General features: G+C 46.3%; 8 pseudogenes; all 8 read left to right on the forward strand.

The window, feature by feature from the left end:
- The first annotated feature begins 235 nt into the window (after positions 1 to 235).
- LOC142473991 (U1 spliceosomal RNA) lies at positions 236 to 408 on the forward strand (annotated as a pseudogene).
- A 1,455-nt stretch (positions 409 to 1,863) lies between these two features.
- Positions 1,864 to 2,036, forward strand: LOC142474003 (U1 spliceosomal RNA; annotated as a pseudogene).
- A 1,404-nt stretch (positions 2,037 to 3,440) lies between these two features.
- On the forward strand, positions 3,441 to 3,613 carry LOC142474015 (U1 spliceosomal RNA; annotated as a pseudogene).
- A 1,453-nt stretch (positions 3,614 to 5,066) lies between these two features.
- On the forward strand, positions 5,067 to 5,239 carry LOC142474029 (U1 spliceosomal RNA; annotated as a pseudogene).
- Positions 5,240 to 6,643: 1,404 nt separating this feature from the next.
- On the forward strand, positions 6,644 to 6,816 carry LOC142474041 (U1 spliceosomal RNA; annotated as a pseudogene).
- Positions 6,817 to 8,264: 1,448 nt separating this feature from the next.
- LOC142474047 (U1 spliceosomal RNA) lies at positions 8,265 to 8,437 on the forward strand (annotated as a pseudogene).
- Positions 8,438 to 9,844: 1,407 nt separating this feature from the next.
- Positions 9,845 to 10,017, forward strand: LOC142474048 (U1 spliceosomal RNA; annotated as a pseudogene).
- A 1,407-nt stretch (positions 10,018 to 11,424) lies between these two features.
- Positions 11,425 to 11,597, forward strand: LOC142474049 (U1 spliceosomal RNA; annotated as a pseudogene).
- Positions 11,598 to 12,996: the final 1,399 nt, after the last annotated feature.

Below are 12,996 nucleotides of genomic sequence, written 5' to 3' on the forward strand. Positions count from 1 at the left end.
GGATCTATGTTGTTTGACAAATATTCGCTGCTGCACAAATGTTTGCATGGAATGGCCTAAGCTGATCCTTGCTGCAGGTTCTGGCTCAGATACTAGGCCTCAGCTACTGTGGTGCTTGCCGCTGCTGGATGCTGCTGCTGCTGCTGCCACTGCACCAATGACCAAGCTGCTCTCTCCACAAGGGTGACACTTGTCCTGGGACAGGGCTAGTTGCCCCCCAGCGCCATTCCAACTCATACTTACCTGGCAGAGGAGTAAATTATGCAGCCACGATCCTGCAGGTGGCTCTCCCAGAGCGAGGCTTGCTCATTGCACTTGGAGCTAGCTGACCTCTGCGATTTCCCCACATGCGGGAAACTCGACTGCACAATTTCTGGTAGTGGGGGACTGCGTGCGCGCTCTCCCCTGTTTTTCGACTGTTAGAAAAAACAGAAACAAAAATCAACAACAACAACAACAACAACCACCACCACCCACAGCACAGGTGTTTGTTCAGACAAGCTGCTATTGCCACTGCTTGGGCTTTGGGCCTGGTCAATAACTGTGGCATAAAAGGAGCAAACCCAACTAGCCAGGTAGCAACATCTCAAACAGGGAGAAATGACAATTAGGCACCTGCGCAGACATTTAGGAATAAATTCAGGTGGATTGGGAAATAGGGAAACACATATAATTCATGAAAAAAACATTCTAAACAAAAAGGGCCAAGAACTGTAGAATATGAGTCGCTGCAGCAGCAGCAGCAGCAGCAGTAAAAATGTATCCCTCTCTTTCCAATGTCCACCTCTCTGGCTGATTGTTTTCTTTTCTTTTTTTGGTTTGAGATACGAATCTCTCTATTATTATACTGAGATAAGTGCAATACACAATGTATAGGTGATTTCAAAGTCACAATTGTATGTTTGATGCCTTTTGAAATATTGTATAAAGCAGCACATTTACAAACAAAAAAAAAAAAAAAAAAAAAAAAAAAGCACATTTACAAACAAATCTGGATTCATTTATTTTTTTTTAAATGGCCGTTCCTTGCAGGATATGGGGTTTTTATTTCACCCCCTCCCCACCCTAGTTCTACATGGTATGTATGGGTCTCTGTAGCCAGACCACCCCATGTGATGATATCACAAAGGGAGTATACAGTACGTTCTAGAGTTTCTAGGCTCCAAAGTAACAAAGAGCGGCATTTAAAACCAACAGATTGCAAACTATCTGCTGAGTGGTGCAAAAAACAATATCTATCTATCTATCTATCTCTATCCAGGGAGCAGCAGACAGTGTTAGCTTGCTTCTATATTTATGCAAATGCCAGGTAAGCAGCTATGCTGGTAAAGGGCAAAGTGACAAGTGTGCCAGCAGGACAGGGCACCTCTCCAGCAGCAGCAGCAGCAGCAGCAGCAGCAGCAGCAGGTGTCAGTGGAGGTCAGAAAAAGTGAGTGCCGGCAGGTAGGGTAGATGAAGAAAGCCACCCCAGAAATATGGTGTCCCCCTGTCTCTCCGCCAGCTGAAATGACAGAGCTGAGCGGTGTTCAAAGTGATTGCTTCTTCCTTTTAAAACCAAGAAGAAGTACCTTGCGGCGAAGCTTGGCTTCTCTGGGTGCTTGTTGGATGGGCGGGGGAGGGGCTGTCTTGGATCTATGTTGTTTGACAAATATTCGCTGCTGCACAAATGTTTGCATGGAATGGCCTAAGCTGATCCTTGCTGCAGGTTCTGGCTCAGATACTAGGCCTCAGCTACTGTGGTGCTTGCCGCTGCTGGATGCTGCTGCTGCTGCTGCCACTGCACCAATGACCAAGCTGCTCTCTCCACAAGGGTGACACTTGTCCTGGGACAGGGCTAGTTGCCCCCCAGCGCCATTCCAACTCATACTTACCTGGCAGAGGAGTAAATTATGCAGCCACGATCCTGCAGGTGGCTCTCCCAGAGCGAGGCTTGCTCATTGCACTTGGAGCTAGCTGACCTCTGCGATTTCCCCACATGCGGGAAACTCGACTGCACAATTTCTGGTAGTGGGGGACTGCGTGCGCGCTCTCCCCTGTTTTTCGACTGTTAGAAAAAACAGAAACAAAAATCAACAACAACAACAACAACCACCACCACCCACAGCACAGGTGTTTGTTCAGACAAGCTGCTATTGCCACTGCTTGGGCTTTGGGCCTGGTCAATAACTGTGGCATAAAAGGAGCAAACCCAACTAGCCAGGTAGCAACATCTCAAACAGGGAGAAATGACAATTAGGCACCTGCGCAGACATTTAGGAATAAATTCAGGTGGATTGGGAAATAGGGAAACACATATAATTCATGAAAAAAACATTCTAAACAAAAAGGGCCAAGAACTGTAGAATATGAGTCGCTGCAGCAGCAGCAGCAGCAGCAGCAGTAAAAATGTATCCCTCTCTTTCCAATGTCCACCTCTCTGGCTGATTGTTTTCTTTTCTTTTTTTGGTTTGAGATACGAATCTCTCTATTATTATACTGAGATAAGTGCAATACACAATGTATAGGTGATTTCAAAGTCACAATTGTATGTTTGATGCCTTTTGAAATATTGTATAAAGCAGCACATTTACAAACAAATCTGGATTCATTTTTTTTTTTTAAATGGCCGTTCCTTGCAGGATATGGGGTTTTTATTTCACCCCCTCCCCACCCTAGTTCTACATGGTATGTATGGGTCTCTGTAGCCAGACCACCCCATGTGATGATATCACAAAGGGAGTATACAGTACGTTCTAGAGTTTCTAGGCTCCAAAGTAACAAAGAGCGGCATTTAAAACCAACAGATTGCAAACTATCTGCTGAGTGGTGCAAAAAACAATATCTATCTATCTATCTATCTCTATCCAGGGAGCAGCAGACAGTGTTAGCTTGCTTCTATATTTATGCAAATGCCAGGTAAGCAGCTATGCTGGTAAAGGGCAAAGTGACAAGTGTGCCAGCAGGACAGGGCACCTCTCCAGCAGCAGCAGCAGCAGCAGCAGCAGGTGTCAGTGGAGGTCAGAAAAAGTGAGTGCCGGTAGGTAGGGTAGATGAAGAAAGCCACCCCAGAAATATGGTGTCCCCCTGTCTCTCCGCCAGCTGAAATGACAGAGCTGAGCGGTGTTCAAAGTGATTGCTTCTTCCTTTTAAAACCAAGAAGAAGTACCTTGCGGCGAAGCTTGGCTTCTCTGGGTGCTTGTTGGATGGGCGGGGGAGGGGCTGTCTTGGATCTATGTTGTTTGACAAATATTCGCTGCTGCACAAATGTTTGCATGGAATGGCCTAAGCTGATCCTTGCTGCAGGTTCTGGCTCAGATACTAGGCCTCAGCTACTGTGGTGCTTGCCGCTGCTGGATGCTGCTGCTGCTGCTGCCACTGCACCAATGACCAAGCTGCTCTCTCCACAAGGGTGACACTTGTCCTGGGACAGGGCTAGTTGCCCCCCAGCGCCATTCCAACTCATACTTACCTGGCAGAGGAGTAAATTATGCAGCCACGATCCTGCAGGTGGCTCTCCCAGAGCGAGGCTTGCTCATTGCACTTGGAGCTAGCTGACCTCTGCGATTTCCCCACATGCGGGAAACTCGACTGCACAATTTCTGGTAGTGGGGGACTGCGTGCGCGCTCTCCCCTGTTTTTCGACTGTTAGAAAAAACAGAAACAAAAATCAACAACAACAACAACAACAACCACCACCACCCACAGCACAGGTGTTTGTTCAGACAAGCTGCTATTGCCACTGCTTGGGCTTTGGGCCTGGTCAATAACTGTGGCATAAAAGGAGCAAACCCAACTAGCCAGGTAGCAACATCTCAAACAGGGAGAAATGACAATTAGGCACCTGCGCAGACATTTAGGAATAAATTCAGGTGGATTGGGAAATAGGGAAACACATATAATTCATGAAAAAAACATTCTAAACAAAAAGGGCCAAGAACTGTAGAATATGAGTCGCTGCAGCAGCAGCAGCAGCAGCAGTAAAAATGTATCCCTCTCTTTCCAATGTCCACCTCTCTGGCTGATTGTTTTCTTTTCTTTTTTTGGTTTGAGATACGAATCTCTCTATTATTATACTGAGATAAGTGCAATACACAATGTATAGGTGATTTCAAAGTCACAATTGTATGTTTGATGCCTTTTGAAATATTGTATAAAGCAGCACATTTACAAACAAAAAAAAAAAAAAAAAAAAAAAAAAAAGCACATTTACAAACAAATCTGGATTCATTTATTTTTTTTTAAATGGCCGTTCCTTGCAGGATATGGGGTTTTTATTTCACCCCCTCCCCACCCTAGTTCTACATGGTATGTATGGGTCTCTGTAGCCAGACCACCCCATGTGATGATATCACAAAGGGAGTATACAGTACGTTCTAGAGTTTCTAGGCTCCAAAGTAACAAAGAGCGGCATTTAAAACCAACAGATTGCAAACTATCTGCTGAGTGGTGCAAAAAACAATATCTATCTATCTATCTATCTCTATCCAGGGAGCAGCAGACAGTGTTAGCTTGCTTCTATATTTATGCAAATGCCAGGTAAGCAGCTATGCTGGTAAAGGGCAAAGTGACAAGTGTGCCAGCAGGACAGGGCACCTCTCCAGCAGCAGCAGCAGCAGCAGCAGCAGCAGCAGGTGTCAGTGGAGGTCAGAAAAAGTGAGTGCCGGCAGGTAGGGTAGATGAAGAAAGCCACCCCAGAAATATGGTGTCCCCCTGTCTCTCCGCCAGCTGAAATGACAGAGCTGAGCGGTGTTCAAAGTGATTGCTTCTTCCTTTTAAAACCAAGAAGAAGTACCTTGCGGCGAAGCTTGGCTTCTCTGGGTGCTTGTTGGATGGGCGGGGGAGGGGCTGTCTTGGATCTATGTTGTTTGACAAATATTCGCTGCTGCACAAATGTTTGCATGGAATGGCCTAAGCTGATCCTTGCTGCAGGTTCTGGCTCAGATACTAGGCCTCAGCTACTGTGGTGCTTGCCGCTGCTGGATGCTGCTGCTGCTGCTGCCACTGCACCAATGACCAAGCTGCTCTCTCCACAAGGGTGACACTTGTCCTGGGACAGGGCTAGTTGCCCCCCAGCGCCATTCCAACTCATACTTACCTGGCAGAGGAGTAAATTATGCAGCCACGATCCTGCAGGTGGCTCTCCCAGAGCGAGGCTTGCTCATTGCACTTGGAGCTAGCTGACCTCTGCGATTTCCCCACATGCGGGAAACTCGACTGCACAATTTCTGGTAGTGGGGGACTGCGTGCGCGCTCTCCCCTGTTTTTCGACTGTTAGAAAAAACAGAAACAAAAATCAACAACAACAACAACAACCACCACCACCCACAGCACAGGTGTTTGTTCAGACAAGCTGCTATTGCCACTGCTTGGGCTTTGGGCCTGGTCAATAACTGTGGCATAAAAGGAGCAAACCCAACTAGCCAGGTAGCAACATCTCAAACAGGGAGAAATGACAATTAGGCACCTGCGCAGACATTTAGGAATAAATTCAGGTGGATTGGGAAATAGGGAAACACATATAATTCATGAAAAAAACATTCTAAACAAAAAGGGCCAAGAACTGTAGAATATGAGTCGCTGCAGCAGCAGCAGCAGCAGCAGCAGTAAAAATGTATCCCTCTCTTTCCAATGTCCACCTCTCTGGCTGATTGTTTTCTTTTCTTTTTTTGGTTTGAGATACGAATCTCTCTATTATTATACTGAGATAAGTGCAATACACAATGTATAGGTGATTTCAAAGTCACAATTGTATGTTTGATGCCTTTTGAAATATTGTATAAAGCAGCACATTTACAAACAAATCTGGATTCATTTTTTTTTTTTAAATGGCCGTTCCTTGCAGGATATGGGGTTTTTATTTCACCCCCTCCCCACCCTAGTTCTACATGGTATGTATGGGTCTCTGTAGCCAGACCACCCCATGTGATGATATCACAAAGGGAGTATACAGTACGTTCTAGAGTTTCTAGGCTCCAAAGTAACAAAGAGCGGCATTTAAAACCAACAGATTGCAAACTATCTGCTGAGTGGTGCAAAAAACAATATCTATCTATCTATCTATCTCTATCCAGGGAGCAGCAGACAGTGTTAGCTTGCTTCTATATTTATGCAAATGCCAGGTAAGCAGCTATGCTGGTAAAGGGCAAAGTGACAAGTGTGCCAGCAGGACAGGGCACCTCTCCAGCAGCAGCAGCAGCAGCAGCAGCAGGTGTCAGTGGAGGTCAGAAAAAGTGAGTGCCGGTAGGTAGGGTAGATGAAGAAAGCCACCCCAGAAATATGGTGTCCCCCTGTCTCTCCGCCAGCTGAAATGACAGAGCTGAGCGGTGTTCAAAGTGATTGCTTCTTCCTTTTAAAACCAAGAAGAAGTACCTTGCGGCGAAGCTTGGCTTCTCTGGGTGCTTGTTGGATGGGCGGGGGAGGGGCTGTCTTGGATCTATGTTGTTTGACAAATATTCGCTGCTGCACAAATGTTTGCATGGAATGGCCTAAGCTGATCCTTGCTGCAGGTTCTGGCTCAGATACTAGGCCTCAGCTACTGTGGTGCTTGCCGCTGCTGGATGCTGCTGCTGCTGCTGCCACTGCACCAATGACCAAGCTGCTCTCTCCACAAGGGTGACACTTGTCCTGGGACAGGGCTAGTTGCCCCCCAGCGCCATTCCAACTCATACTTACCTGGCAGAGGAGTAAATTATGCAGCCACGATCCTGCAGGTGGCTCTCCCAGAGCGAGGCTTGCTCATTGCACTTGGAGCTAGCTGACCTCTGCGATTTCCCCACATGCGGGAAACTCGACTGCACAATTTCTGGTAGTGGGGGACTGCGTGCGCGCTCTCCCCTGTTTTTCGACTGTTAGAAAAAACAGAAACAAAAATCAACAACAACAACAACAACCACCACCACCCACAGCACAGGTGTTTGTTCAGACAAGCTGCTATTGCCACTGCTTGGGCTTTGGGCCTGGTCAATAACTGTGGCATAAAAGGAGCAAACCCAACTAGCCAGGTAGCAACATCTCAAACAGGGAGAAATGACAATTAGGCACCTGCGCAGACATTTAGGAATAAATTCAGGTGGATTGGGAAATAGGGAAACACATATAATTCATGAAAAAAACATTCTAAACAAAAAGGGCCAAGAACTGTAGAATATGAGTCGCTGCAGCAGCAGCAGCAGCAGCAGTAAAAATGTATCCCTCTCTTTCCAATGTCCACCTCTCTGGCTGATTGTTTTCTTTTCTTTTTTTGGTTTGAGATACGAATCTCTCTATTATTATACTGAGATAAGTGCAATACACAATGTATAGGTGATTTCAAAGTCACAATTGTATGTTTGATGCCTTTTGAAATATTGTATAAAGCAGCACATTTACAAACAAAAAAAAAAAAAAAAAAAAAAAAAAAGCACATTTACAAACAAATCTGGATTCATTTTTTTTTTTTAAATGGCCGTTCCTTGCAGGATATGGGGTTTTTATTTCACCCCCTCCCCACCCTAGTTCTACATGGTATGTATGGGTCTCTGTAGCCAGACCACCCCATGTGATGATATCACAAAGGGAGTATACAGTACGTTCTAGAGTTTCTAGGCTCCAAAGTAACAAAGAGCGGCATTTAAAACCAACAGATTGCAAACTATCTGCTGAGTGGTGCAAAAAACAATATCTATCTATCTATCTATCTCTATCCAGGGAGCAGCAGACAGTGTTAGCTTGCTTCTATATTTATGCAAATGCCAGGTAAGCAGCTATGCTGGTAAAGGGCAAAGTGACAAGTGTGCCAGCAGGACAGGGCACCTCTCCAGCAGCAGCAGCAGCAGCAGCAGCAGCAGCAGGTGTCAGTGGAGGTCAGAAAAAGTGAGTGCCGGCAGGTAGGGTAGATGAAGAAAGCCACCCCAGAAATATGGTGTCCCCCTGTCTCTCCGCCAGCTGAAATGACAGAGCTGAGCGGTGTTCAAAGTGATTGCTTCTTCCTTTTAAAACCAAGAAGAAGTACCTTGCGGCGAAGCTTGGCTTCTCTGGGTGCTTGTTGGATGGGCGGGGGAGGGGCTGTCTTGGATCTATGTTGTTTGACAAATATTCGCTGCTGCACAAATGTTTGCATGGAATGGCCTAAGCTGATCCTTGCTGCAGGTTCTGGCTCAGATACTAGGCCTCAGCTACTGTGGTGCTTGCCGCTGCTGGATGCTGCTGCTGCTGCTGCCACTGCACCAATGACCAAGCTGCTCTCTCCACAAGGGTGACACTTGTCCTGGGACAGGGCTAGTTGCCCCCCAGCGCCATTCCAACTCATACTTACCTGGCAGAGGAGTAAATTATGCAGCCACGATCCTGCAGGTGGCTCTCCCAGAGCGAGGCTTGCTCATTGCACTTGGAGCTAGCTGACCTCTGCGATTTCCCCACATGCGGGAAACTCGACTGCACAATTTCTGGTAGTGGGGGACTGCGTGCGCGCTCTCCCCTGTTTTTCGACTGTTAGAAAAAACAGAAACAAAAATCAACAACAACAACAACAACAACCACCACCACCCACAGCACAGGTGTTTGTTCAGACAAGCTGCTATTGCCACTGCTTGGGCTTTGGGCCTGGTCAATAACTGTGGCATAAAAGGAGCAAACCCAACTAGCCAGGTAGCAACATCTCAAACAGGGAGAAATGACAATTAGGCACCTGCGCAGACATTTAGGAATAAATTCAGGTGGATTGGGAAATAGGGAAACACATATAATTCATGAAAAAAACATTCTAAACAAAAAGGGCCAAGAACTGTAGAATATGAGTCGCTGCAGCAGCAGCAGCAGCAGCAGTAAAAATGTATCCCTCTCTTTCCAATGTCCACCTCTCTGGCTGATTGTTTTCTTTTCTTTTTTTGGTTTGAGATACGAATCTCTCTATTATTATACTGAGATAAGTGCAATACACAATGTATAGGTGATTTCAAAGTCACAATTGTATGTTTGATGCCTTTTGAAATATTGTATAAAGCAGCACATTTACAAACAAATCTGGATTCATTTTTTTTTTTAAAATGGCCGTTCCTTGCAGGATATGGGGTTTTTATTTCACCCCCTCCCCACCCTAGTTCTACATGGTATGTATGGGTCTCTGTAGCCAGACCACCCCATGTGATGATATCACAAAGGGAGTATACAGTACGTTCTAGAGTTTCTAGGCTCCAAAGTAACAAAGAGCGGCATTTAAAACCAACAGATTGCAAACTATCTGCTGAGTGGTGCAAAAAACAATATCTATCTATCTATCTATCTCTATCCAGGGAGCAGCAGACAGTGTTAGCTTGCTTCTATATTTATGCAAATGCCAGGTAAGCAGCTATGCTGGTAAAGGGCAAAGTGACAAGTGTGCCAGCAGGACAGGGCACCTCTCCAGCAGCAGCAGCAGCAGCAGCAGCAGCAGGTGTCAGTGGAGGTCAGAAAAAGTGAGTGCCGGTAGGTAGGGTAGATGAAGAAAGCCACCCCAGAAATATGGTGTCCCCCTGTCTCTCCGCCAGCTGAAATGACAGAGCTGAGCGGTGTTCAAAGTGATTGCTTCTTCCTTTTAAAACCAAGAAGAAGTACCTTGCGGCGAAGCTTGGCTTCTCTGGGTGCTTGTTGGATGGGCGGGGGAGGGGCTGTCTTGGATCTATGTTGTTTGACAAATATTCGCTGCTGCACAAATGTTTGCATGGAATGGCCTAAGCTGATCCTTGCTGCAGGTTCTGGCTCAGATACTAGGCCTCAGCTACTGTGGTGCTTGCCGCTGCTGGATGCTGCTGCTGCTGCTGCCACTGCACCAATGACCAAGCTGCTCTCTCCACAAGGGTGACACTTGTCCTGGGACAGGGCTAGTTGCCCCCCAGCGCCATTCCAACTCATACTTACCTGGCAGAGGAGTAAATTATGCAGCCACGATCCTGCAGGTGGCTCTCCCAGAGCGAGGCTTGCTCATTGCACTTGGAGCTAGCTGACCTCTGCGATTTCCCCACATGCGGGAAACTCGACTGCACAATTTCTGGTAGTGGGGGACTGCGTGCGCGCTCTCCCCTGTTTTTCGACTGTTAGAAAAAACAGAAACAAAAATCAACAACAACAACAACAACAACCACCACCACCCACAGCACAGGTGTTTGTTCAGACAAGCTGCTATTGCCACTGCTTGGGCTTTGGGCCTGGTCAATAACTGTGGCATAAAAGGAGCAAACCCAACTAGCCAGGTAGCAACATCTCAAACAGGGAGAAATGACAATTAGGCACCTGCGCAGACATTTAGGAATAAATTCAGGTGGATTGGGAAATAGGGAAACACATATAATTCATGAAAAAAACATTCTAAACAAAAAGGGCCAAGAACTGTAGAATATGAGTCGCTGCAGCAGCAGCAGCAGCAGCAGCAGTAAAAATGTATCCCTCTCTTTCCAATGTCCACCTCTCTGGCTGATTGTTTTCTTTTCTTTTTTTGGTTTGAGATACGAATCTCTCTATTATTATACTGAGATAAGTGCAATACACAATGTATAGGTGATTTCAAAGTCACAATTGTATGTTTGATGCCTTTTGAAATATTGTATAAAGCAGCACATTTACAAACAAATCTGGATTCATTTTTTTTTTTTAAATGGCCGTTCCTTGCAGGATATGGGGTTTTTATTTCACCCCCTCCCCACCCTAGTTCTACATGGTATGTATGGGTCTCTGTAGCCAGACCACCCCATGTGATGATATCACAAAGGGAGTATACAGTACGTTCTAGAGTTTCTAGGCTCCAAAGTAACAAAGAGCGGCATTTAAAACCAACAGATTGCAAACTATCTGCTGAGTGGTGCAAAAAACAATATCTATCTATCTATCTATCTCTATCCAGGGAGCAGCAGACAGTGTTAGCTTGCTTCTATATTTATGCAAATGCCAGGTAAGCAGCTATGCTGGTAAAGGGCAAAGTGACAAGTGTGCCAGCAGGACAGGGCACCTCTCCAGCAGCAGCAGCAGCAGCAGCAGCAGGTGTCAGTGGAGGTCAGAAAAAGTGAGTGCCGGTAGGTAGGGTAGATGAAGAAAGCCACCCCAGAAATATGGTGTCCCCCTGTCTCTCCGCCAGCTGAAATGACAGAGCTGAGCGGTGTTCAAAGTGATTGCTTCTTCCTTTTAAAACCAAGAAGAAGTACCTTGCGGCGAAGCTTGGCTTCTCTGGGTGCTTGTTGGATGGGCGGGGGAGGGGCTGTCTTGGATCTATGTTGTTTGACAAATATTCGCTGCTGCACAAATGTTTGCATGGAATGGCCTAAGCTGATCCTTGCTGCAGGTTCTGGCTCAGATACTAGGCCTCAGCTACTGTGGTGCTTGCCGCTGCTGGATGCTGCTGCTGCTGCTGCCACTGCACCAATGACCAAGCTGCTCTCTCCACAAGGGTGACACTTGTCCTGGGACAGGGCTAGTTGCCCCCCAGCGCCATTCCAACTCATACTTACCTGGCAGAGGAGTAAATTATGCAGCCACGATCCTGCAGGTGGCTCTCCCAGAGCGAGGCTTGCTCATTGCACTTGGAGCTAGCTGACCTCTGCGATTTCCCCACATGCGGGAAACTCGACTGCACAATTTCTGGTAGTGGGGGACTGCGTGCGCGCTCTCCCCTGTTTTTCGACTGTTAGAAAAAACAGAAACAAAAATCAACAACAACAACAACAACCACCACCACCCACAGCACAGGTGTTTGTTCAGACAAGCTGCTATTGCCACTGCTTGGGCTTTGGGCCTGGTCAATAACTGTGGCATAAAAGGAGCAAACCCAACTAGCCAGGTAGCAACATCTCAAACAGGGAGAAATGACAATTAGGCACCTGCGCAGACATTTAGGAATAAATTCAGGTGGATTGGGAAATAGGGAAACACATATAATTCATGAAAAAAACATTCTAAACAAAAAGGGCCAAGAACTGTAGAATATGAGTCGCTGCAGCAGCAGCAGCAGCAGCAGTAAAAATGTATCCCTCTCTTTCCAATGTCCACCTCTCTGGCTGATTGTTTTCTTTTCTTTTTTTGGTTTGAGATACGAATCTCTCTATTATTATACTGAGATAAGTGCAATACACAATGTATAGGTGATTTCAAAGTCACAATTGTATGTTTGATGCCTTTTGAAATATTGTATAAAGCAGCACATTTACAAACAAAAAAAAAAAAAAAAAAAAAAAAAAAAGCACATTTACAAACAAATCTGGATTCATTTTTTTTTTTTAAATGGCCGTTCCTTGCAGGATATGGGGTTTTTATTTCACCCCCTCCCCACCCTAGTTCTACATGGTATGTATGGGTCTCTGTAGCCAGACCACCCCATGTGATGATATCACAAAGGGAGTATACAGTACGTTCTAGAGTTTCTAGGCTCCAAAGTAACAAAGAGCGGCATTTAAAACCAACAGATTGCAAACTATCTGCTGAGTGGTGCAAAAAACAATATCTATCTATCTATCTATCTCTATCCAGGGAGCAGCAGACAGTGTTAGCTTGCTTCTATATTTATGCAAATGCCAGGTAAGCAGCTATGCTGGTAAAGGGCAAAGTGACAAGTGTGCCAGCAGGACAGGGCACCTCTCCAGCAGCAGCAGCAGCAGCAGCAGCAGCAGCAGCAGGTGTCAGTGGAGGTCAGAAAAAGTGAGTGCCGGCAGGTAGGGTAGATGAAGAAAGCCACCCCAGAAATATGGTGTCCCCCTGTCTCTCCGCCAGCTGAAATGACAGAGCTGAGCGGTGTTCAAAGTGATTGCTTCTTCCTTTTAAAACCAAGAAGAAGTACCTTGCGGCGAAGCTTGGCTTCTCTGGGTGCTTGTTGGATGGGCGGGGGAGGGGCTGTCTTGGATCTATGTTGTTTGACAAATATTCGCTGCTGCACAAATGTTTGCATGGAATGGCCTAAGCTGATCCTTGCTGCAGGTTCTGGCTCAGATACTAGGCCTCAGCTACTGTGGTGCTTGCCGCTGCTGGATGCTGCTGCTGCTGCTGCCACTGCACCAATGACCAAGCTGCTCTCTCCACAAG

Source organism: Ascaphus truei (genome assembly GCF_040206685.1).
Source record: "Ascaphus truei isolate aAscTru1 chromosome 13 unlocalized genomic scaffold, aAscTru1.hap1 SUPER_13_unloc_3, whole genome shotgun sequence".
Classification (NCBI taxonomy): Eukaryota; Metazoa; Chordata; class Amphibia; order Anura; family Ascaphidae; genus Ascaphus; species Ascaphus truei.